Here is a 25000-nt window from a genome sequence, read left to right on the forward strand (position 1 = left end):
TAGAAATATAGCTTGGTCCAATTTGTTATATATTCTAACAAAGTGCAGATTGGATTTTAACCTATTTAAAATATGTCATCAAAATTCTAAAATGAATCTTAATCAGGAAAAATTACTAATGATGTTCCATAAATTATTTTTTTAATTTTTTCAAAAAGATTCGAATTAGCTAGTTTTTCACTTCTTTTTTTCGGTCGAATTTTGAATTTTAAAGAGTCGAAATTGAAGATAAACTATGTTTCAAAATTTAGTTGTCATTTTTTTCGTGTTTTCTCCTCTTTTAAACCGTTCAATTAAGTGTAAATATCATTCATTATTAATAATAACATAGAGTTAAAGGTAAATTGAGCATATTGGCTATTTTTGGCAATTTATTTAAGTGTGTATCAAACTGGTAGCCCTTCGCATTAATCAGTACCCAAGAAGTAGCTCTTGGTTTCGAAAAGGTTGGTGACCCCTGCCCTAAAGGGACATGGGGGAAATATTTTTTTGGATAATTTTGTTGTTGTTGTTTTTTGGGGGGGAAATGTTTTTTTTCATAATTTTTTTTTTTTTTTAAGACATGTATCTCGTGCGCACGAGAAACTTTCTTCGATCCCTCAGACGGCACAGTATCAAAAACCGACATCAATCTCTAAAGGATATCACCACATGGGCTCAGGAACACTTCAGAAACCCACTGTCAGTAACTACAGTCGGTCGCTACATCTGTAAGTGCAAGTTAAAACTCTCCTATGCAAAGTGAAAGCCATTTATCAACAACACCCAGAAACGCCGCCGGCTTCTCTGGGCCTGAGCTCATCTAAGATGGACTCATGCAAAGTGGAAAAGTGTTCTGTGGTCTGACGAGTCCACATTTCAAATTGTTTTTGGAAATATTCGACATCGTGTCATCCGGACCAAAGGGGAAGCGAACCATCCAGACTGTTATCGACGCAAAGTTGAAAAGCCAGCATGTGTGATGGTATGGGGGTGCATTAGTGCCCAAGACATGGGTAACTTACACATCTGTGAAGGCACCATTAACGCTGAAAGGTACATACAGGTTTTGGAGCAACATATGCTGCCATCTAAGCGCCGTCTTTTTCATGGACGCCCCTGCTTATTTCAGCAAGACAATGCCAAGCCACATTCAGCACGTGTTACAACAGCGTGGCTTCGTAAAAAAAGAGTGCGGGTACTTTCCTGGCCCGCCTGCAGTCCAGACCTGTCTCCCATTGAAAATGTGTGGCGCATTATGAAGCCTAAAATACCACAACGGAGACCCCCGGACTGTTGAACGACTGAAGCTCTACATAAAACAAGAATGGGAAAGAATTCCACTTTCAAAGCTTCAACAATTGGTTTCCTCAGTTCCCAATCGCTTATTGAGTGTTGTTAAAAGGAAAGGCCATGTAACACAGTGGTGAACATGCCCTTTCCCAACTACTTTGGCACGTGTTGCAGCCATGAAATTCTAAGTTAATTATTATTGGCAAAAAAAAAGAAAAAGTTTATGAGTTTGAACATCAAATATGTTGTCTTTGTAGTGCATTCAATTGAATATGGGTTGAAAAGGATTTGCAAATCATTGTATTCCGTTTATATCTACATCTAACACAATTCCCCAACTCATATGGAAACGGGGTTTGTAAATAGTCATGAAAATAAAGAAAACACATTGAATGAGAAGGTAAATAGTGCTCGATACCGTGGTAGAGCGTAATATGTATGTGTGGGGGAAAAAATCACAAGACTATTTCATCTCTACAGGCCTGTTTCATGAGGGGTTTCCTCAATCCTCAGGAGAATCTCCTGAGGATTGAGGAAACCCCTCATGAAACAGGCCTGTAGAGATGAAATAGTCTTGTGATTTTTTTCCCCACACATACATACATATATATATATATATATATATATATATATATATATATATATATATATATATATATATATATATATATATATATATATATATAGTCAAGGTTTCTGTGGTTTATCCGTTATACTGTGCTCAATACCGGGGTGGAGCGGAATATACGTTAGGTCAGGAAAAACACAGAGGCTATATCATCCCTACAAGCCTGTTTCGCAGATTTCCCTGCTCGTCAGGGGAAAAGGGAAACCTGTGAAACAGGCTTGTAGGGATGATATAGCCTCTGTGTTTTTTCCTGACCTATTATATATACTCTGTGTATATATATTATATTAAATACTATATATAGTATACTGTGCACATATGTGTATATGTATATGTATGGATAATCATAGTTTTTAAATTGGCATTTAGCTCTGTTGTCTCCTCCGTATTGTGCATCTGACAGACTCATCCAAACGTATCGCCTTTCCCATCTTGTCACAGCAGCAAAAAGGCCACCAGGGGCCCCGAGATGTGCCTGCTTTGCCGCTCTGTGACGAGGCGACAGAAGGATGAAGCAGTGACAGGCAATCCTGAGATGATGATGATGATGATGAAAGACGGAAAATTAGAGGACGAGTGACAGAGAAGAGATTAAAAGCGGCCAGAGTTGACGTGAAAAGGAGAGAGATGACGGTCTGGGGCACGGAGGTCCGAGCTCTGTCCCACCGTGGAATGTTAGATGAGCCGTGGGAGAGTGAGGGTGATAAATCTACATAAGCAATGAGGTTTGGTGTTGCTCAAAGCTGGTGAGACTACGGCTGGACAAGACAGAGGAAAGACAAGAGGAAGCCTTTCATGGCCTCTCTCTATTTCCACATCAATGGCGACATCCCATATTAATCAACACAATCACTTTGTAGCCAAACAACATCCTAATTTCAGTCCCACGGCTCCTTATTCTTTGATTATGTCTGCGTCGCCATCATTGGAAAGGTTATGCATTGTGTGATTACCGACGGGACGCCTGTGCCGGTTGTTGCGAATGCTCTTCATTCAGGGCTGATCGGCATACTAATGTGCAGATTCTCCGCGTGTGCCCATTGGGCTCGCTTAGCGGTCGAGCAATTTGTCACCGTCGCTATTTTTTGTGGCGCAAACAAGCGCGAATGCACAGCAGGCGTGTCCGCCGATTTCCTGACAATTGGCTTGTTCATTTGCAAACTGTGGACATGAATGATCTAAGTTCGGTCCAAAGACCTGACGGGTGGATGTTAAATGGACTGAGTGACTGATTGATGGCGATAGCAGCTGCATGATAATGCTATTAATCAATAACTATTATAAAAGTTCAACCTGGCATTCCAACATGTCATAATACAGCCATCCCTCGTATAGACTGCTGCAACGCACTTCTTGTCGGGATCCCCAGCAAGAACATCCAGAAGCTGCAATACATACAGAATAGTGCTGCTAGGATCCTGATGAGAGTGCGGAAATATGACCATATCACACCAACTCTCAAATCCCTTCACTGGCTTCCTGTTCCACTCAGGATTGAATTCAAAGTCTCCCTACTAACCCATCAGTACCTCCATGGAAATGCCCCCCTCTACCTCAAAGAACTACTCACCCCCAAATCCTCCACACGACACCTCCGCTCCGGACAGGCTAACCTCCTCCAACCTCCGAGGACAAAGCTACGAACAATGGCCAGCACTCCCAGTCTGTGGAACGCTCTCCCTGACCCCCTGAGGGCACCACAGACTGTGGATGCTTTTAAAAAAGGCTTAAAAACCCTTATTTTTAAAAAAGCCTTTTTTTTTTTTTTTAGATATATGCATACTAGTTTTAGCTATTTGGCTGTTCTAGTTTTTATTTGTATTAATTTTTTTTATTATCTTTTTATTTTTATTTATTTTATTTTTTTAATACACTGAAGCACTTTGAGGTTGTTTACTCAATGTAAAGTGCTTTTTACTAATAACATCTATTATTATTATTATATATTTTTTTTTCTTATTATCACTGTTAATTGATTCCAGACCTGAACATAAGTGAATTTAGTTTAGTCTTTATTTGAAGGGACAATGCACAGAAACATTAAACTCAAAGACAGATATGTTTTGTACCAGATTATAGCTAAACAGCTAATTTCCATCTGCAGTCCATGGCTACCTAAATTAGGGATACAAAAAACATGCAATAAAATGATGACAATAAAATCATACTATAGCATGTAATCAAATTAAGAAAAGTCATAAAATGCCCTTCCATGAACAAATACTTAATATACAATACAACCACACCTCATTTACATCATCAAACATCATACATCATATCTGTCATAATTTGTAAAAACAACCATGATTTTAACACACACACCTCACAATTTGCAACAAAATGCTCTCATGGATAAATATAATACACATTAAGTTGATGTGTCAAACATAGTGGCCACCTTATTGACTGTGTGAGCAGCTTTGATTGCTCCAAAGCCACTTTTTGGAATGTTCTGTGGTCTGGATTATGTGATGTTGTTTTTTGTTAGTTTTTGGACTTCATAGTTCCTGTTTGCGCTCCCTTGTTTGTTTTAGTTTCCACAACGACTGATTAGTTTCACCTGTCTCATGTGTTCGGATCACTTTCTCTAATCAGAGACTTTTATTTAAGCCTGTTTTGCCAGTTAGTCGTTCTGGCGACATTGCCCTGTTTTGACTTTTCTTGCCATAGATTATGTTGTTCGATTCATGCCGTGTCCAGTAAGTATTTTTGTTTCATGTCCATAGTTCTTGCTATTTGTTTCAAGCCACAGTTTAGTGAGTTTTTTCATGTTTTTAGTTTCATGTTTCATGTCCATAGTTTATGCTGAGTCTTAGCTTTTGTTTCCTGCATTAAGCTGTGCCTTCGCCTTAAGCACTTTTTGTAGTACTTAGAGTTTGAATAATTAAAATAATGTTCCTACCTTCAAGCCGTGTCAAGTATAGTCCGATTGCATCCCGGGAGAACAATCCTCCCAGCAAGCTGTGACCCCCCCCGTCACGACACTTTTTAACTTCAATTGTGAATGAAGACTCATCTGTTAGACTTTTCAAGTTCGTTGTGGGGTCGTTCCACTCCTTTATCGCTTTATACGAAAAGGCTGATTGTGCAAAATATGTTTTACATCTGGGTAGGCTACACTGCCCCCTGGTGGAGAATCGTGTGTTTCCAGTTGTCACAGCAGATGTAAACTGGACAAAGTGCTTAAGTGGCGCTGGTGCAGTGTTATTTACGATTCGATGGGCCATTCGTATTGATGTTAATCTTTGAATGTTAGCTAAATTTAACAATCTATATTTTTGGAGAACTAAACAGTGATGGTGGTGTTGTGGTTTTCGGTCAAGGATTTTGAGGGATTGTTTCCGCAAACCGTTCTTCTAAATATATATTTTTTGTATATAGTCACCTTTGCACTTGTTGGAGGATGAATGTCCCATAACAAGAAGATAGATAAAAAGAAGAAGCTTATTGACAACGTACGTGCGCAAATTTTCAGGACTTATGCTCCCAAATACACATCAGCAGGTACCAGAAGGTACGAAAAGTTGCTTTTGCATAATATTGCGAAACAAAACGCCCGATAAAATGTCTGTTAATAGGTGCCATTTGGAGGAAAGTTCTGTGGTCAGATGGAACAAAAATGGAGCTGTTTGGCCACAATACCCAGCAATATGTTTGGAGGAGAAAAGGTGATGTCTTTAATCCCAGGAAAACCATTCCTACCGTCAAGCATGGTGGTGGTGGTATTATGCTCTGGGCCTGTTTTGCTGCCAATGAAATTGGTGCTAGAATTAAGGTTTTAGAATGGCCTTCCCAAAGTCCTGACTTAAACATGTGGACAATGCTGAAGAAACAAGTCCATGTCAGAAAACCAACAAATTTAGCTGAACTGCACCAAGTTTGTTAATTATATACATACATATATATATATATATATATATATATATATATATATATATATATATATATATATATATATATATATATATATATATATATATATATATATATATATATATATATATATATATATATATATATATATATATATATACAATAATTATAATTATAAACAGTGCGCCTTATAACCCGGGGCGCCGGAATAATTTTGGTTTTGCTTACCAACCTCGAAGCCATTGTATTTAGTACATGGTGTAATGATAAGTGTTGTATATTGTATATATATATATGTATATATATATATGTATATATATATATAAATGTATATGTATATATATAAATATATATATATATGTATATATATATATATATGTATATATATATATATATATATATATATATATATATATATATATATATATACAATATACAACACTTTATATATATATATATATATATATATATATATATATATATATATATATATATATATATATATATATATATATATATATATATATATATACAATATACAACACTATATATATATATATATATATATATATATGTGTTGTATATTGTATGTATGTATATGTATACACAATATACACACTTATATATATATACAATATACAACACTTATATATATATATATATATATATATATATATATATATATAAAGTGTTGTATATTGTATATATATATATATATATATATATATATATATAAGTGTTGTATATTGTATATATATATATACATATATATATATATATATATATATATGTATATATAAGTGTTGTATATTGTATATACACATATAACAACACTTATATATATATATATATATATATATATATATATATATATATATATATATATATATATATATATATATATACAATATACAACACTTATATATATACATATATATATATATATATATATATATATATATATATATATATATATATATATATATATATATATATATATATATATATATATATATATATATATATATATATATATATATATACAATATACAACACTTATATATATATATATATATATATATATATATATATATATATATATATATATATATATATATATATATATATATATATATATATATATACACACAATATACAACACTTATCATTACACCATGTACTAAATAATAGTTCATCCTTATTATAATGATTTTATTATTATTACTATATCTCTTTAAAAAAACTCTGTTTCTAACTTCAATCGAGGGTCTTTGAACGCACCATAGTTATGCGCAGTGCGATGCAAAACTGAAACCTGAGCAAAACTTTCTCCTCTGTCGCCACAGATATATTTTTATTGTATTTGCACCTTTCTTCCATCACCTCATGGTACTCTTCCCTGCGGCGTTAAAAAAATGAGAGCGGTGCCGCAGACGTGACCTGAAACGAGTACTTACTGCCTTGCCTCGGAGCCAGTCAGAATATGTCTCCTCATGCTCAGCTAAATGAGAAGGCATTCATTTCCATTCAACGGGTGAAAGCGCTAACATGATAGGCGGCATGAGCTAGTGCCTGTTGTATTTACGCCAGATAGTTATAGCATGTTCATATATTTCAGCATGTTGCTCGTACTGTATGGTTCGGAATCGTTAAAGGAATCGTTTTTCTTTTGCTTATTTACTACTAAAAGGGAAGTTTTTTACACTGCAAAAAGTCAGTGTTCAAAAACAAGAAAAACAAATACAAAAATGAGGGGTATTTTATTTGAACTAAGCAAAATTATCTGCCAATAGAACAAGAAAATTTGGCTTGTCAAGACTTTCCAAAACAAGTAAAATTAGCTAACCTCAATGAACCCCAAAATACCTTAAAATAAGTATATTCTCACTAATAACAAGTGCACTTTTCTTGGTAGAAAAAAAAGAGACCTTTTTGCTCAATATGTTGGAAAATATTCTTAAATGAAGTAAATGCTAGTGCCATTATCTTGACATAATGATATGCGCTCGGCATTACCGTATTTTTCGGAGTATAGGTCGTTCCAGAGTATAGGTCGCACCGGCCGAAAATGCATAATAAAGAAGGGAAAAAACATATATAAGTCGCACTGGAGTATAAGTCGCATTTTTGGGGGAAATGTATTTGATAAAAGCCAACACCAAGAATAGACATTTGAAAGGCAATTTAAAATAAATAAAAATGAACAACAGGCTGAATAAGTGTACGTTATATGAGGCATAAATAACCAACTGAGAACGTGCCTGGTATGTTAACGCAACATATTATGATAAGAGTCATTCAAATAACTATAACATATAGAACATGCTATACGTTTACCAAACAATCTGTCACTCCTAATCGCTAAATCCCATGAAATCTTATACGTCTAGTCTCTTACGTGAATGAGATCAATAATATTATTTGATATTTTACGGTAATGTGTTAATAATTTCACACATAAGTCGCTCCTGAGTATAAGTCGCACCCCCGGCCAAACTATGAAAAAAACTGCGTTTTATAGTCCGAAAAATACGGTACATTTCTTGAAGCCAGCAAACTAATACTAAAAACTAATTTATTGTTCTTAATGGAAAGGCAACAAGGCAACCGCTTGTTACTCTCGGGGTCTCCTAGCCGCTCAGGCAAATCAGATGGTCTAAAAATGCATTTTTCCATGGATAACATGACATCATCACGTCAAGTACATGCTCTTTCAGTCAATTAGTGCGCATATATACAGCCCGGCCCCCGGCCAAAATTTTTTTAATTGTAATTTTGAGGAATTTATCTGAATGTGCATGAACTATTTATGTTCAAAATTGTTAGAAATGTTAAATGTTTAAGTAGTCAGTTGACTGTACTGTGCCAACTGTACTACTATATGAGTATGTATTTTCTGTTGTTTCATTTATAAATAAAACAGCAAAGTCCATCTGGCTGTCATCTGTTTTAATTATGAGACACAATTGTGTCAAAATCATGATTTTTTTTTTTCATGCTTGAAATAAGAAATTATTACTTTAAAAAAGTAGTTTTATACTTGTGAGTGTTGATGACACAGCTTTGCAACAGTTGATATTCTAGTTTCAAGCATGTTTTACTCAATATATGTCATCAAATCTCAGCAACAAGCTGTAATATCTTACTGAGATCATTTAGGACCAAAACACATAAAACAAGTAAAACACTATAAACATAAAATCTGCTTAGTGAGAAGAATGATCTTATCAGACAGAAAATAAGCAAATATCACCCTTATTTGAGATATTTCATCTTACTTAGATTTCAGTTTTTGCAGTGTAGTATGTTCACTATCTTATTTAAAAGTGCCTAAATTCTAATTTGATTGCAATAATAAAAGTATGTTTAATGTATCATGAGATGTTATGTTAAAATAAAGCCAATAATATTTTTTTTTGTGGTCTCCTTTATTTTGAAAAGTATCGAAACACATTTTGGTACCGGTACCAAAATATTGGTATCAGGACGACCCTAATCCCTACTCTTTTGAACGGTAGTGTATATACATACATATATATATATATATATATATATATATATATATATATATATATATATATATATACATATATATATATATATATATATATATATATATATATATATATATATATATATATATATATATATATATATATGTATGTATATATATATATGTATATATACACACATGTATATATATGTATATTTATATATACATACATATATATATATATATATATATATATATATATGTATATATATATATAAATATACATATATATATATGTATGTGTGTGTGTGTGTATATATATATATATATATATATATATATATATATATATATATATATATATATATATATATATATATATATATATATATATACATATATATATATATATATATACACACACATACACACACATACGTGCTTGCTGTCATCCTTTTATTAATCCAGGACCAAGTTCTTGTGACCTCCGACCACATGCGGCACATCACAAACACATTAGAGGCGTAACAAGGTAAAAGGAAGAACACCTTGTGCACTCGACCACGTTAGATGTGCCCTTTATGCACAGTTTATTCTTCACTGATTGCTATATCAACACCCATTAATCAGCTCACTGTGTACGCGTTACGTCTTCATGTCATGTCTTATTTCATTCAAGGCCAAGGGAAGGATTCTTGTCTGTGTGCAAGGCAGAAAGGAAGGGCCGATATCATCAATCAATTAGATGAATTAAACTTAAACGGGGCTAGTGTGTGTGTGTGTGTGTGTGTGTGTGTGTGTGTGTGTGTGTGTGTGTGTGTGTGTGTGTGTGTGTGTGTGTGTGTGTGTGTGTGTGTGTGTGTGTGTGTGTGTGTGTGTGTGTGTGTGTGCAAGTGCTCTGCTTTGGCAGTTTAATAGACCGATAAAAGTGAGGAGCCCTGCAGTGAATAATATTATCATGACTATTTAATCACTTCCAGGAGGTATTTGAAAGTGTTTAGCGTGCAGTCAGATCATCTTTTTGCAGCAAGTTTGGCGCCCTGGCCAGTAGGGGCGGACTTACCTTTTATGTAAACACAGGGGCCCCAAAAATGTCTCATTAAAAAACAAAACAATTAATTACGTTTTTTCTCAGGTAAAGTGCAAGCTCAGCAGAAAGAAAGGAGGGCGGGCGGGCACTTTTTAAAGGCCTACTGAAAGCCACTACTACCGACCACGCAGTCTGATAGTTTATATATCAATGATGAAATCTTAACATTGCAACACATGCCAATACGGCCGGGTTAACTTATAAAGTGACATTTTAAATTTCCCGCTAAACTTCCGGTTGAAAACTCCTTTGGATGATGACGTATGCGCGTGACGTAGCAAGTGAAACAGAGGTATGGCTTCCCCATTGAAGCCAATACGAAATAGCTCTGTTTTCATTTCATTATTCCACAGTATTCTGGACATCTGCGTTGGTGAATCTGTTGCAATTTGTTCATTGCATTATGGAGAAAGAAGCTGAGCAAGCAAAGAAGAAAGTTGTCGGTGCGAAGCGGAGTATTTTGCGAGGGAAGTCAGCAACACAACACAGCCGGCGTTTCTTTGTTTACATTCCCGAAAGATGCAGTCAAGATCGAAGAACTCGGACAACAGAGACTCTTACCAGGAGGACTTTGACTTCGATACACAGACGCCTGTAGAGAACTGGGACAACACAGACTCTTACCAGGATTACTTTGATTTGGATACACAGACGCAGACGCGGTACCGTGAGTACGCAGCTGCGCTTCCAAACATTTGATCACTTGCCCGTACGAGCGTGTCACGTACGTAACGTTGTTTAAATATATAAGCTTTATGAACTTTGGGTTAGGTGAACGGTCCTTTGGGCTGAGCGATTGTGTGTGTTGTGCAGGTGTTTGAATTATATTGGCGGGTTATATGGACGGGAGCTAGTAGCTAGGAGCTAGGAGCTAGCATAACAAACACCTAGGTGTTTTTATGCTGGATTAATTTGTGGCATATTAAATATAAGCCTGGTTGTGTTGTGGCTAATAGAGTATATATATGTCTTGTGTTTATTTACTGTTGTAGTCATTCCCAGCTGAATATCAGGTCACCCCCGGCTCTCACAGCATCTTCCCTATCTGAATCGCTTCCACTCCCCACTAGTCCTTCATTTGCACTTTCCTCATCCACAAATCTTTCATCCTCGCTCAAATTAATGGGGAAATGGTCGCTTTCTCGGTCCGTATCGCTCTCACTTCTGGCCGCCATCACTGTAAACAATAGGGAACTTTGCGTATATGTTCAACTGACTACGTCACGCTACTTCCGGTAGGGGCAGGACTTTTTTTTATCAGATACCAAAAGTTGCGATCTTTATCGTCGTTGTTCTCTACTAAATCCTTTCAGCAAAAATATGGCAATATCGCGAACTGATCAAGTATGACACATAGAATAGATCTGCTATTCCCGTTTAAATTAAAAAAAATCATTTCAGTAGGCCTTTAAAGTCAACAAGAGTTTTCGTCTCCAGTTCAAAAGCTCTCTTTTTTCCCACCATACACATCACACACTTCCGGTCTTCACAATAAAAGCACAACACGTCACATTCGGTCTAACCGAGCTCACAAAATATTAATCTGCATTTGATATTCATGACAAATTTGTGCTTTGTTTTAAAGATGTGCTATTTGGAGTTACACTGTAAGAAAAAACAATTTGAAAAGGAATTTTACCTTTGCAACCTCATTATATTATTGGCTAAGTTTTAAATTCATAAATGTAAGTTTCTCAATACCCGACCTGTTTTTTGTACCTTTAAAAAAGATTTAGAACTCTACATTAAAACACTTTCTACCTCTAACAACCAAAAAAGCTGTGAAAACGATGATGCTGTGTTCCAAATTTAAGTTATTTACTGAGATTGAGTGAGCCTACACTGCAAAAAGTCAGTGGTACAAAAACAAGGGAAAAAAATACAAAAATGAGGGGTATTTTACTTGAACTAAGCAAAATTATCTGCCAATAGAACAAGAAAATTCGGCTTGTCAAGGCTTTCCAAAACAAGTACAATTAAAGCTGCAAGCAGCGATGGACGGGACCGACTTTGAGGGCTCATAAAATCCAAACCGGAGCAGTAATTAAAACTGTTTCACCAACTTTTAATCAGAAGGGTTCAATCTCTCTCCTGTGCTAATTTGAAGCCGACACGACAAACGCGCTCAGAGGAGATAATGTTTGAAAAAAGGTGACTGTTTTTACACAACTGAAGGGGGAATTGCAAAATTCCTGTTGATTTTTGCTGGGGGTTGTCAGTGTATGAAATATAGGTCTAAGTGAGACTTACATAGAGGTTTTTGTTTCATGTCTCTACGACATTCCTACTGGGAGTTACAGGCAGTTTTGTCTGTGTTTTCTTCCTAGGGGGCGCAATTTTGAGTTTTGGGGTTTGGTTTTTTGATTAGATCGCAATTTTCACCAGTCCTGATGTGTGTGTCCAATTTGGTGAGTTTTGAAGCATGTTAAAGGGGGTCAAATTACAGCTCAAAGAGGTGGCGGTATAATAATAAAACGTTAGAAATACAATTGGGTCCTCTGTCCCAAAGGGACTCGGTCCTAATTAGCTAACCTCAATGAACCCCAAAATACCTTAAAATAAGTATATTCTCACTAATAACAAGTGCACTTTTCTTCGTAGAAAAAAAAGACCTTTTTGCTCAATATGTTGAAAAATATTCTTAAATGAAGTAAATGCTAGTGCCATTATCTTGACATAATGATATGCGCTCGGCATTACATTTCTTGAAACCAGCAAACTTATACTAAAAACTAATTTATTGTTCTTAATGGAAAGGCAACAAGGCAAGCGCTTGTTACTCTCGGGGTCTCCTAGCCGCTCAGGCAAATCATATGGTCTAAAAATGCCTTTTTCCATGGATAACATGACATCATCACGCCAAGTGTGTGCTCTTTCAGTCAATTAGTGTGCATATATACAGCCCGGCCCCCGGCCACATTTTGTTTTATTGTAATTTTAAAGAATTTATCTGAATGTGCATGAACTATTTCTGTTCAAAATTGTGAGAAATGTCACATGTAAAATGTTTAAATATTAACTGTCAGTTTACTGTACTGTGCCAACTGTACTACTATATGAGTACCTATTTACTATTGTTTCATTGAAAATAAAACAGCAAAGTCCATTTGGCTGTCATCTGTTTTAATTATTGAGACACAATTGTGTCAAAATCATGATTTTTTTTTCATGCTTGAAATAAGAAATGATTACTTTAAAAAAGTAGTTTTATACTTGTGAGTGTTGATGACACAGCTTTGCAACAGTTGATATTCTAGTTTCAAGCATGTTTTACTCAATATAGGTCATCAAATCTCAGCAACAAGCTGTAATATCTTACTGACATCATTTAGGACCAAAACACTTAAAACAAGTAAAACACTCTAACATAAAATCTGCTTAGTGAGAAGAATGATCTTATCAGACAGAAAATAAGCAAATATCACCCTTATTTGAGATATTTCATCTTACTTAAATTTAAGTTTTTGCAGTGCATGGCTTTGCACTTTGTTTATATATATATATATATATATATATATATATATATATATATATATATATATATATATATATATATATATATATATATATATATATATATATATATATATATATTGCATTCTATTTTAGTTACTTTGAATTTGCAACCCCCTGGCGCTATTTTGTACTGTTTCGTACAGTTTTTGTACTTACTTTGATTATTATTTTCAACTGTTTGTAAATGTTGACATTTTTAAGTCAAGGTTTATAAAAAAAAATTATTTAAAAAAAATATTGATCTGCAAAAAATGGCTTCCACTCAATTGACCCCTGTGCAGCCTTACGATTGACTCTACACACTTACTCATAAAAGTGTCTTAAGTCAGCATAACATTTGTAAAAAAAAAAAACTCTCAATGCTTAACGTTATAACCATTCTTTGTTTTAGTTTTTGGTTTTTTTTCCTGTGTTTTTGGCTTCATTTCCTGTTTTGCCCTCTTATTTTGTGTTCACTTCCTGTTTTGTCTGCATTCTGTTTGCCCCAGCTTCACTCTCCTTCTGAGCACTTGTTTGCTTGATTGTCTCACCTGGTGTTGGTCGGTTGGTTGGTTTCTTTGTTGGTTGTGAGATTATTCCAGATGTTTGCTGTCCTGGTGTTCGAAGAAACGTTCCCGGTATGTGGCATTTTTGCTTATTTAACCTGTTTAAACTGTTTGTTTACATGCTTTTTTAAATTTCTCTTTGGTATTTGGGCTTATGGGACCCTAATTTGAATAAAAAACTAAGAATCATATTTTGATATGATGTACTTAGTCAATAAGTACACAAAAGTGTACTTCATGTTTAGTGACATTCTAATTCTTATTTTTACACTTTTTTTTTTCAAATTCCATTGTATGTTATACTCTTCTGACACCACCAGATGGCAGTATGAGTGTCCACATACGTGGCCATAAGACCCCAATTCAGTAGTGTACACAATTTTGGAAATAACAGCTAAAAGGTGCTGTCCACGCAAGCCTTTAGAGGTTTTAAACTACTTTTGTTTGTTGTCAGCTATCTGTCAACTCATTTTTCCATGCTCAGATCTCCTGTTTGTTTTCAGTGCTTTTTCCTCCCCTGCACAGTTTGTATTTTGGACTTTTAGACATCAAATATTTGTTTACTTGCACGCTGCACCCTGCTTTTTTTTGGAGTCAAGACCTCTGCTATAAAGAGCATTCCTAACACTTCAAATATTTTAACAACGTTAGGTCTAACTACTGATTTTAAGTTTGCATTATTTTGGTTTTTGACTGTTTTGTAATGGGGAAAATGCAAAATATGCAGCAATTCTAAAAAAAGAAGTTGCAGAGTGGAGTATTTAAAATTTGTATAATTACAGCCTCGTAGGTCAATAGTTCGTGACAGCAATAATTTTGATAGAGTAGACAAACATAATATTTTTGTAGTACCTGCTGAGCTAGAATGAGAGAGAAAGCAGGCAGGACTTCAGAATCAGAAATACTTTAATACTTGGTTGAGTTTACTGAGTTCACAAGTATTTTATTTTTATCTGCCATGTTTTACGGGTGAGAAAAAATATGATTTTCGAATGAATCGCAAGTCTTATTTGTAACGATTCTTAATCCAAAAAAAAAAAAAAAGAAAAAAAGTTGCTATTTTATTTTATTTTTATTTGTCCTTTCCAGCCAATCAGGCAATTTTAAGTACCTTGAAGGTAGAAAAGCGCTATATAAGTATAACCCATTTATCATTTATCATTTGATGTAGATCCGACCTGGCCCCTTTAAGCTTTTCAATCTGACCCGGCCAGACATTCCCAAATCATTTTTTCTAGGTCTTGTGTGGTGTTCGGGTCTGTGGGACCCGTTTTCATTTTTTATTAGAAGAAAAATGATACAATTAATTAATTTTTCAAACGGAGACTCACTGACTTTGGCTCATTTACTGTGAAGAACATATATCAGAATACATATTTAATGACCACACACCATACACCCCCTCTACACATTTCTATTACATATAAGATGTCTGGGTCCACTGGACCGGGGCCTAATAAAAGTGTGGCAATTGAAGTTCTGTGTAACACACACACACACACACACACACACACACACACACACACACACACACACACACACACACACACACACACACACACACACACACACACACACACACACACACACACACACACACACACACACACACACACACACACACACACACACACACACACACACACACACACACACACACAACAGGCCTAGACAGGAGGAGGACAGAGTGTAGGTACACAGAACATCAGAGGGTCAAATGTGCGAGAAAATGAGAGCAGACAGTGTTGACAAACAATGTTGCAACCTTGTAAAACAAGTAAAATTAGCTAACTTCAATTAACCCCAAAATACCTTAAAATAAGTATATTCTCACTAATAACAAGTGCACTTTTCTTGGTAGAAAAAAAAAGAGACCTTTTTGCTCAATATGTTGAAACATATTCTTAAATGAAGTAAATGCTAGTGCCATTATCTTGACATAATGATATGCACTCGGCATTACATTTCTTGAAACCAGCAAACTTATACTAAAAACTAATTTATTGTTCTTAATGGAAGGCAACAAGGCAACCGCTTGTTACTCTCGGGGTCTCCTAGCCGCTCAGGCAAATCATATTGTCTAAAAATGCATTTTTCCATGGATAACATGACATCATCGCGCCAAGTGCGTGCTCTTTCAGTCAATTAGTGCGCATATATACAGCCCGGCCCCCGGCCAAAAAAGTTTTAATTTTCATTTTGAAGAATTTATCTGAATGTGCATGAACTATTTCTGTTCAAAATTGTTAGAAATGTTAAATGTTTAAATATTAACTGTCAGTTTACTGTACTGTGCCAACTGTACTACTATATGAGTTTTTTCTATTGTTTCATTGATAAATAAAACAGCAAAGTCCATTTGGCTGTCATCCGTTTTAATTATGAGACAAAATTGTGTCAAAGTCATGATTTTTTTTTTACATGCTTGAAATAAGAAATGATGACTTTAAAAAAGTAGTTTTATACTTGTGAGTGTTGATGACACAGCTTTGCAACAGTTGATATTCTAGTTTCAAGCATGTTTTACTCAATATAGGTCATCAAATCTCAGCAACAAGCTGTAATATCTTACTGACATCATTTAGGACCAAAACACTTAAAACAAGTAAAACACTCTAACATAAAATCTGCTTAGTGAGAAGAATGATCTTATCAGACAGAAAATAAGCAAATATGCCCCTTATTTGAGATATTTAATCTTACTTAAATTTAAGTTTTTGCAGTGCATGGCTTTGCACTTTGTTTATTTTATATATATATATATATATATATATATATATATATATATATATATATATATATATATATATATATATTGCATTCTATTTTAGTTACTTTGAATTTACAACCCCCTGGCGCTATTTTGTACTGTTTCGTACAGTTTTTGTACTTACTTTGATTATTATTTTCAACTGTTGAAATTTTTAAGTAAAGGTTTATAAAAAAATAAAATATTAAAAAAAATATTGATCTGCAAAAAATGGCTTCCACTCAATTGACCCTTGTGCAGCCTTACGATTGACTCTACACACTTACTCACAAAAGTGTCTTAAGTCAGCATAACATTTGTAAAAAAAAAAAGGTACTCTTAATGCTTAATGTTACGGCCATTCTTTGTTATAGTTTTTGGGTGTTTTTCCTGTGTTTTTGGCTTCATTTCCTGTTTTGCCCTCTTATTTTGTGTTCACTTCCTGTTTTGTCTGCATTCTGTTTGCCCCAGCTTTACTCTCCTTCTGAGCACTTGTTTGCTTGATTGTCTCACCTGGTGTTGGTCGGTTGGTTGGTTCCTTTGTTGGTTGTGAGATTATTCCAGATGTTTGCTGTCCTGGTGTTCGAAGGAACTTTCCCGGTATGTGGCATTTTTGCTTATTTAACCTGTTTAAACTGTTTGTTTACATGCTTTTTTTAAAATTTCTCTCTGGTATTTGGGCTTATTGGACCCTAATTTGAATAAAAAACTAAGAATCATATTTTGATATGATGTACTTAGTCCATAAGTAACAAAAGTGTACTTCATGTTTAGTGACATTCTAATTCTTATTTTTACACTTTTTTTTTCTTCAAATTCCATTGTATGTTATACTCTTCTGACACCACTAGATGCCAGTATGAGTGTCCACATAAGTGGCCATAAGACCCCAATTCAGTAGTGTACACAATTTTGCCAATAATAGCTAAAAGGTGCTGTCCACGCAAGCCTTTAGAGGTTTTAAACTACTTTTGTTTGTTGTCAGCTATCTGTCAACTCATTTTTCCATGCTCAGATCTCCTGTGTGTTTTCAGTGCTTTTTCCTCCCCTGCACAGTTTGTATTTTGGACTTTTAGACATCAAATACTTGTTTACTTGCACGCTGCACCCTGCTTTTTTTTGGAGTCAAGACCTCTGCTATAAAGAGCATTCCTAACACTTCAAATATTGTAACAACGTTAGGTCTATCTACTGATTTTAAGTTTGCATTATTTTGGTTTTTGACTGTTTTGTAATGGGGAAAATGCAAAATATGCAGCAATTCTAAAAAAAGAAGTTGCAGAGTGGAGTATTTAAAATTTGTATAATTACAGCCTCGTAGGTCAATAGTTCGTGACAGCAATAATTTTGATAGAGTAGACAAAAATAATATTTTTGTAGTACCTGCTGAGCTAGAATGAGAGAGAAAGCAGGCAGGACTTCAGAATCAGAAATACTTTAATACTTGGTTGAGTTTACTGAGTTCACAAGTATTTTATTTTTATCTGCCATGTTTTACGGGTGTGAAAAAATATGATTTTCGAATGAATCGCAAGTCTTATTTGTAACGATTCTTAATCCCAAAAAAAAGAAAAAGAAAAAAGTTGCTATTTTATTTTATTTTTATTTGTCCTTTCCAGCCAATCAGGCAATTTTAAGTACCTTGAAGGTAGAAAAGCGCTATATAAGTATAACCCATTTATCATTTATCATTTGATGTAGATCCGACCTGGCCCCTTTAAGCTTTTCAATCTGACCCGGCCAGACATTCCCAAATCCTTTTTTCTAGGTCTTGTGTTGTGTTCGGGTCTGTGGGACCCGTTTTCATTTTTTATTACAAGAAAAATGATACAATTAATTAATTTTTCAAACGGAGACTCACTGACTTTGGCTCATTTTCTGTGAAGAACATATATCAGAATACATATTTAATGACCACACACCATACACCCCCCCTACACATTTCTATTACATATAAGATGTCTGGGTCCACTGGACTCGGGCCTAATAGAAGTGTGGCAATTGAAGTTCTGTGTACCACACACACACACACACACACACACACACACACACACACACACACACACACACACACACACACACACACACACACACACACACACACACACACACACACACACACACACACACACACACACACACACACACACACACACACAACAGGCCTAGACAGGAGGAGGACAGAGTGTAGGTACACAGAACATCAGAGGGTCAAATGTGCGAGAAAATGAGAGCAGACAGTGTTGACAAACAATGTTGCAACCTTGTAAAACAAGTAAAATTAGCTAACTTCAATTAACCCCAAAATACCTTAAAATAAGTATATTCTCACTAATAACAAGTGCACTTTTCTTGGTAGAAAAAAAAAGAGACCTTTTTGCTCAATATGTTGAAAAATATTCTTAAATGAAGTACATGCTAGTGCCATTATCTTGACATAATGATATGCGCTCGGCATTACATTTCTTGAAACCAGCAAACTTATACTAAAAACTAATTTATTGTTCTTAATGGAAAGGCAACAAGGCAACCCCTTGTTACTCTCGGGGTCTCCTAGCCGCTCAGGCAAATCATATGGTCTAAAAATGCATTTTTCCATCAATAACATGACATCATCGCGCCAAGTGCGTGCTCTTTCAGTCAATTAGTGCGCATATATACAGCCCGGCCCCCGGGCAAAAAAGTTTTAATTTTCATTTTGAAGAATTTATATCTGAATGTGCATGAACTATTTCTGTTCAAAATTGTTAGAAATGTTAAATGTTTAAATATTACCTGTCAGTTTACTGTACTGTGCCAACTGTACTACTTTATGAGTTTTTTCTATTGTTTCATTGATAAATAAAACAGCAAAGTCCATTTGGCTGTCATCCGTTTTAATTATGAGACAAAATTGTGTCAAAGTCATGATTTTTTTTTTTACATGCTTGAAATAAGAAATGATGACTTTAAAAAAGTAGTTTTATACTTGTGAGTGTTGATGACACAGCTTTGCAACAGTTGATATTCTAGTTTCAAGCATGTTTTACTCAATATAGGTCATCAAATCTCAGCAACAAGCTGTAATATCTTACTGAGATCATTTAGGACCAAAACACTTAAAACAAGTAAAACACTCTAACATAAAATCTGCTTAGTGAGAAGAATGATCTTATCAGACAGAAAATAAGCAAATATCACCCTTAATTGAGATATTTCATCCCACTTAGTTTTCAGTTTTTGCAGTGTGACGACAGTAATTGAAAACTTAACAAACAACTCACTCTTTATTGGATTTTTTTGGGTCGAGTTCTCTTTTTTTTCTTTTTTTTTTTTTTTCTTTTTAAGCAGTTTTCTGAACCACACGCTGCAGTCCGACGCGGGCTGCATACGCGATGCAACTTAGCAGAGACGTGAGCTGGTGCTTTAAAATCTGTTCGACTTGAACAGACTCCAGTCAAGTTTAATAACTGGAAACCATTTTTTTTTAATCCACTTTCGTCAGTCTGCTGTGATAATAAGTTAAGCTGCGAAGACATGGACCTTACGTTAATGAAAGTAATGGTGTGTGTATCAGTAATTGCATTATGAAAGTGTGTTACAGGGTCTGTCTATATACTGGACGGGCTATAATTAGGTCAAGTTAATGCTCTCGAGTCTGGTGCGCATCGATCGTCTTCCCGCCAGCGTCCCACGGCGACACGACTTGTTAGCCTCATTAGGTGCACGCTTGTGACTTGCGTGTGACGACAATGACGGGGACACCCGAGGAACCCAAGCCAAGTTTACTCACAACAGAAGCCCGATTGAAATATCTCACGAGTGGGCCGCAGAATAACGTATAAAGTTAAAGGCCTACTGAAATGAATTTTTTAAAATTTAAACGGGGATAGCAGATCCATTCTATGTGTCGTACTCGATCATTTCGCAATATTGCCATATTTTTGCTGAAAGGATTTAGTAGAGAACATAGACGATAAAGTTCGCAACTTTTGGTCGCTGATAAAAAAAAGCCTTGCCTGTACCGGAAGTAGCGTGACGTCACAGGTTGAAAGGCTCCTCACATTTCCCCATTGTTTACACCAGCAGCGAGAGCGATTCGGACCGAGAAAGCGACGATTACCCCATTAATTTGAGACAGGATGAAAGATTTGTGGATGAGGAACGTCAGAGTGAAGGACTAGAGTGCAGTGCAGGACGCATCTTTTTTCGCTCTGACCGTAACTTAGGTACAAGCTGGCTCATTGGATTCCACACTTTCTCCTTTTTCTATTGTGGATCACGGATTTGTATTTTAAACCCCCTCGGATACTATATCCTCTTGAAAATGAGAGTCGAGAACGTGAAATGGACATTCACAGTGACTTTTATCTCCACGACAATACATCGGTGAAGCACTTTAGCTACGGAGTTAACGTGATAGCATCGTGCTTAAAGAAATAAACCCCTGACTGGAAGGATAGACAGAAGATCAACAATACTATTAAACCATGGACATGTAACTACACGGTTAATGCTTTCCAGCCTGGCGAAGCTTAAAAATGCTGTTGCTAACCACGCCATTGAAGCTAAATTAGCAACAGGACCTCACAGAGCTATGATAAAAACATTAGCGCTCCACCTACGCCAGCCAGCCCTCATCTGCTCATCAACACCCGTGCTCACCTGCGTTCCAGCGATCGACGGAAGGACGAAGGACTTCACCCGATCATCCGTGCGGTCGGCGGCTAGCGTCAGATAGCGCGTCTGCTATCGAAGTCAAAGTCCTCCTGGTTGTGTTGCTGCAGCCAGCCGCTAATACACCGATCCCACCTACAACTTTCTTCTTTGCAGTCTTCATTGTTCATTAAACAAATTGCAAAAGATGTCTAGAATACTGTGGAATTTTGCGATGAAAACAGAGCTTTTTTGTATTGGATTCAATGGCGTCCGAATACTTCTGTTTAACTATTGACGTCACGCGCATACGTCATCATACATAGACGTTTTCAACCGGAAGTTTAGCGGGAAATTTAAAATTGCACTTTATAAGTTAACCCGGCCGTATTGGCATGTGTTGCAATGTTAAGATTTCATCATTGATATATAAACTATCAGACTGCGTGGTCGCTAGTAGTGGCTTTCAGTAGGTCTTTAAAAGTTAAAGTACCAATGATTGTCACACACACACTACTTGTGGCGAATGTATTCTCTGCATTTGACCCATCACCCTTGATCACCCCTCTGGGAGGTGAGGGGAGCAGTGAGTTCTTGTCTTCCGCTCCTATTTTGGTGGCTTTTCCTGTTTTGTTGGTGTTTTCCTGTAGCAGTTTCATGTCTTCCTTTGAGCGCTGCTTCCCGCACCTGCTTTGTTTTAGCATTCAAGAATATTTCAGTTGTTTTTATCCTTCTTTGTGGGGACATTGTTGATTGTCATGTCATGTTCGGATGTACATTGTGGACGCCGTCTTTGCTCCACAGTAAGTCTTTGCTGTCGTCCAGCATTCTGTTTTTGTTTACTTTGCAGCCAGTTCAGTTTTAGTTTCGTTCTGCATAGCCTTCCCTAACTTTCAATTACTTTTCTTAGGGGCACTCACCCTTTGTTTATTTTTGGTTTAAGCATTATACACCTTTTTACCTGCACCCTGCCTCCCGCTGTTTCCGACATCTACAAAGCAATTAGCTACCGGCTGCCACCTACTGATATGGAAGAGTATTACACGGTTACTCTGCCGAGCTCTAGACAGCACCGACACTCAACAACAACGGCACATTTGCGGATTATAATTACTGGTTTGCAAAAAATATTTTTAACGCAATTAGGTGAAATGACATCATCTCCCACCGCACACCAGACAATATCTGACAGCACTAGTGTGCCGCGGAAAAGTGGTTGAAAAACACTGGTGTAAGTAATATTTATGTCTGAGGGGCCACACATTTCCTGTTTGTTTTCATGGGGAGGAAAATGGTTCAGCCAGAGCTCCTTTTGTCTGTGTTTGAGGCAAGCAGCCAACCGCCACCGGGTTTTAATTTCAGTTTATTTGACTCTCACTTCCTCATGCTCTCATGCGTTGGATGTAAGTGCAGTGTGAAAGGGCCCCCAGCAGCTTTTGCCCGATCACCTCTCAGCACGCTCCTTCACCACTACTGTAACTGTACACACGACGTCATCATAGTTGCTACACTAATAAAGTGTCAGGAAATGATGTTCTCATACTAGTATTATACGACGAAACGCACTGAGACACGCCCTCTAATGAAATGTCATTTGAAAAAAATAAGGAAATATAGGAAAAAAAAAAAAGGTCAAATCTTGGGTCCTTAGAGTCGTCTGTAAATAACATTTATGGCGCCCTCTATGGGTTATGACTTATGGTCAGTTAGTTGTGTTTTGTTTTTTTTAACGTTTTGCTCAAATTGTAGATGCGCCTCTCAGCTCCATGCAAAAAAAGTGTATACCATATTGTGTAGCAGTGACGTGCGGTGAGGTTCATGGCTGGTGAGGCACTGACTTCATCACAGTCATATTTACAAACATATGAACCCTAAAGAGTATCTTATTCACCATTTGATTGGCAGCATGTTTAAAAGCTCATACCAGCATTCTTCCCTGCTTGGCACTCAGCATCAAGGGTTGGAATTGGGGGTTAAATCACCAAAAATTATTCCCGGGCGCGGCGCCGCTGCTGCCCACTGCTCCCCTCACCTCCCAGGGGGTGATCAAGGGGATGGGTCAAATGCAGAGGACACATTTCATTACACCTAGTGTGTGTGTGACAATCATTGGTACTTTAACTTAACTTTAACTTTACACATACAAACTGTAGCACCCAAAAAAGCACATTTGTATTTTAGGGGGGCTTAAGCCCCCCCAAAATATGCATATATTCTTAAGCCCCCCTAAATAATTTGGTGTTATATTTATTTATTTATTTATTTATTTTTACAAATACATGCCGACATATTCATTATAAAGTGGCCCGAATATGAGTTTAAATAAATAATCATAAAACCTGTCATTATTCACTCAGTTTCCCCTCACTTCATAGCGTAAATCACCAAAAATGATTCCCGGGCGCGGCACCGCTGCTGCCCACTGCTCCCTTCATCTCCCAGGGGGTGAACATGGGGATGGGTCAAATGCAGAGGACAAATTTCACCACACCTAGTGTGTGTGTGACAATCATTGGTACTTTAAGGTAGAGAGCCCCTTTAGTGTGTCGGTATCCAATCCATTCCACTTGTTCATATAGAAAATGCCCACATCACTCAAAATCCAGTCCGCATTTTCTCTGCGACCTTGCTTGCGGTCTTTGGACTTGTTCATATAGAAAATGCCCACATCACTCAAAATCCAGTCCGCATTTTCTCTGCGACCTTTCTTGCGGTCCTTGGACTTGTTCATATAGAAAATGCCCACATCACTCAAAATCCAGTCCGCATTTTCTCTGCGACCTTGCTTGCGGTCCTTGGACTTGTTCATATAGAAAATGCCCACATTACTCAAAATCCATTCCACATTTTGTCTTCGACCTTGCATGCGGTCCTTGGACTTGTTCATATAGAAAATGCCCACGTCACTCAAAATCCAGTCCGCATTTTCTCTGCGACCTTGCTTGCGGTCCTTGGACTTGTTCATATAGAAAATGCCCACATCACTCAAAATCCAGTCCGCTTTTTCTCTGCGACCTTGTTTGCGGTCCTTGGACTTGTTCATAAAGAAAATTCCCACATCACTCAAAATCCAGTCCGCATTTTCTCTGCGACCTTGCTTGCGGTCCTTGGCCTTGTTCATATAGAAAATGCCCACATCACTCAAAATCCAGTCCGCATTTTCTCTGCGACCTTGCTTGCGGTCCTTGGACTTGTTCAT

General features: G+C 36.3%; 2 protein-coding genes across 3 annotated transcripts in view; one reads left to right on the plus strand and one right to left on the minus strand.

The window, feature by feature from the left end:
• The window catches only part of pvalb6 (parvalbumin 6), a 135269-nt gene that overhangs the window by 33599 nt on the left and 76670 nt on the right, over positions 1–25000 (minus strand). The window lies entirely within an intron of this gene.
• csf2rb (colony stimulating factor 2 receptor subunit beta) overlaps positions 14258–25000 on the plus strand; it is a 134465-nt gene continuing 123722 nt past the window's right edge. The window contains exon 1 of one of the 2 annotated variants that reach the window (XM_062036965.1): positions 14258–14489. The gene's annotated coding sequence lies outside the window, so the exon portion shown is untranslated. Of the gene's footprint in view, positions 14490–17632; positions 17767–25000 lie in introns of those variants that run through there. The other variant, XM_062036967.1, reaches the window with a different exon arrangement.

This window comes from Entelurus aequoreus, linkage group LG25, assembly GCF_033978785.1.
Source record: "Entelurus aequoreus isolate RoL-2023_Sb linkage group LG25, RoL_Eaeq_v1.1, whole genome shotgun sequence".
Taxonomy (NCBI): Eukaryota; Metazoa; Chordata; class Actinopteri; order Syngnathiformes; family Syngnathidae; genus Entelurus; species Entelurus aequoreus.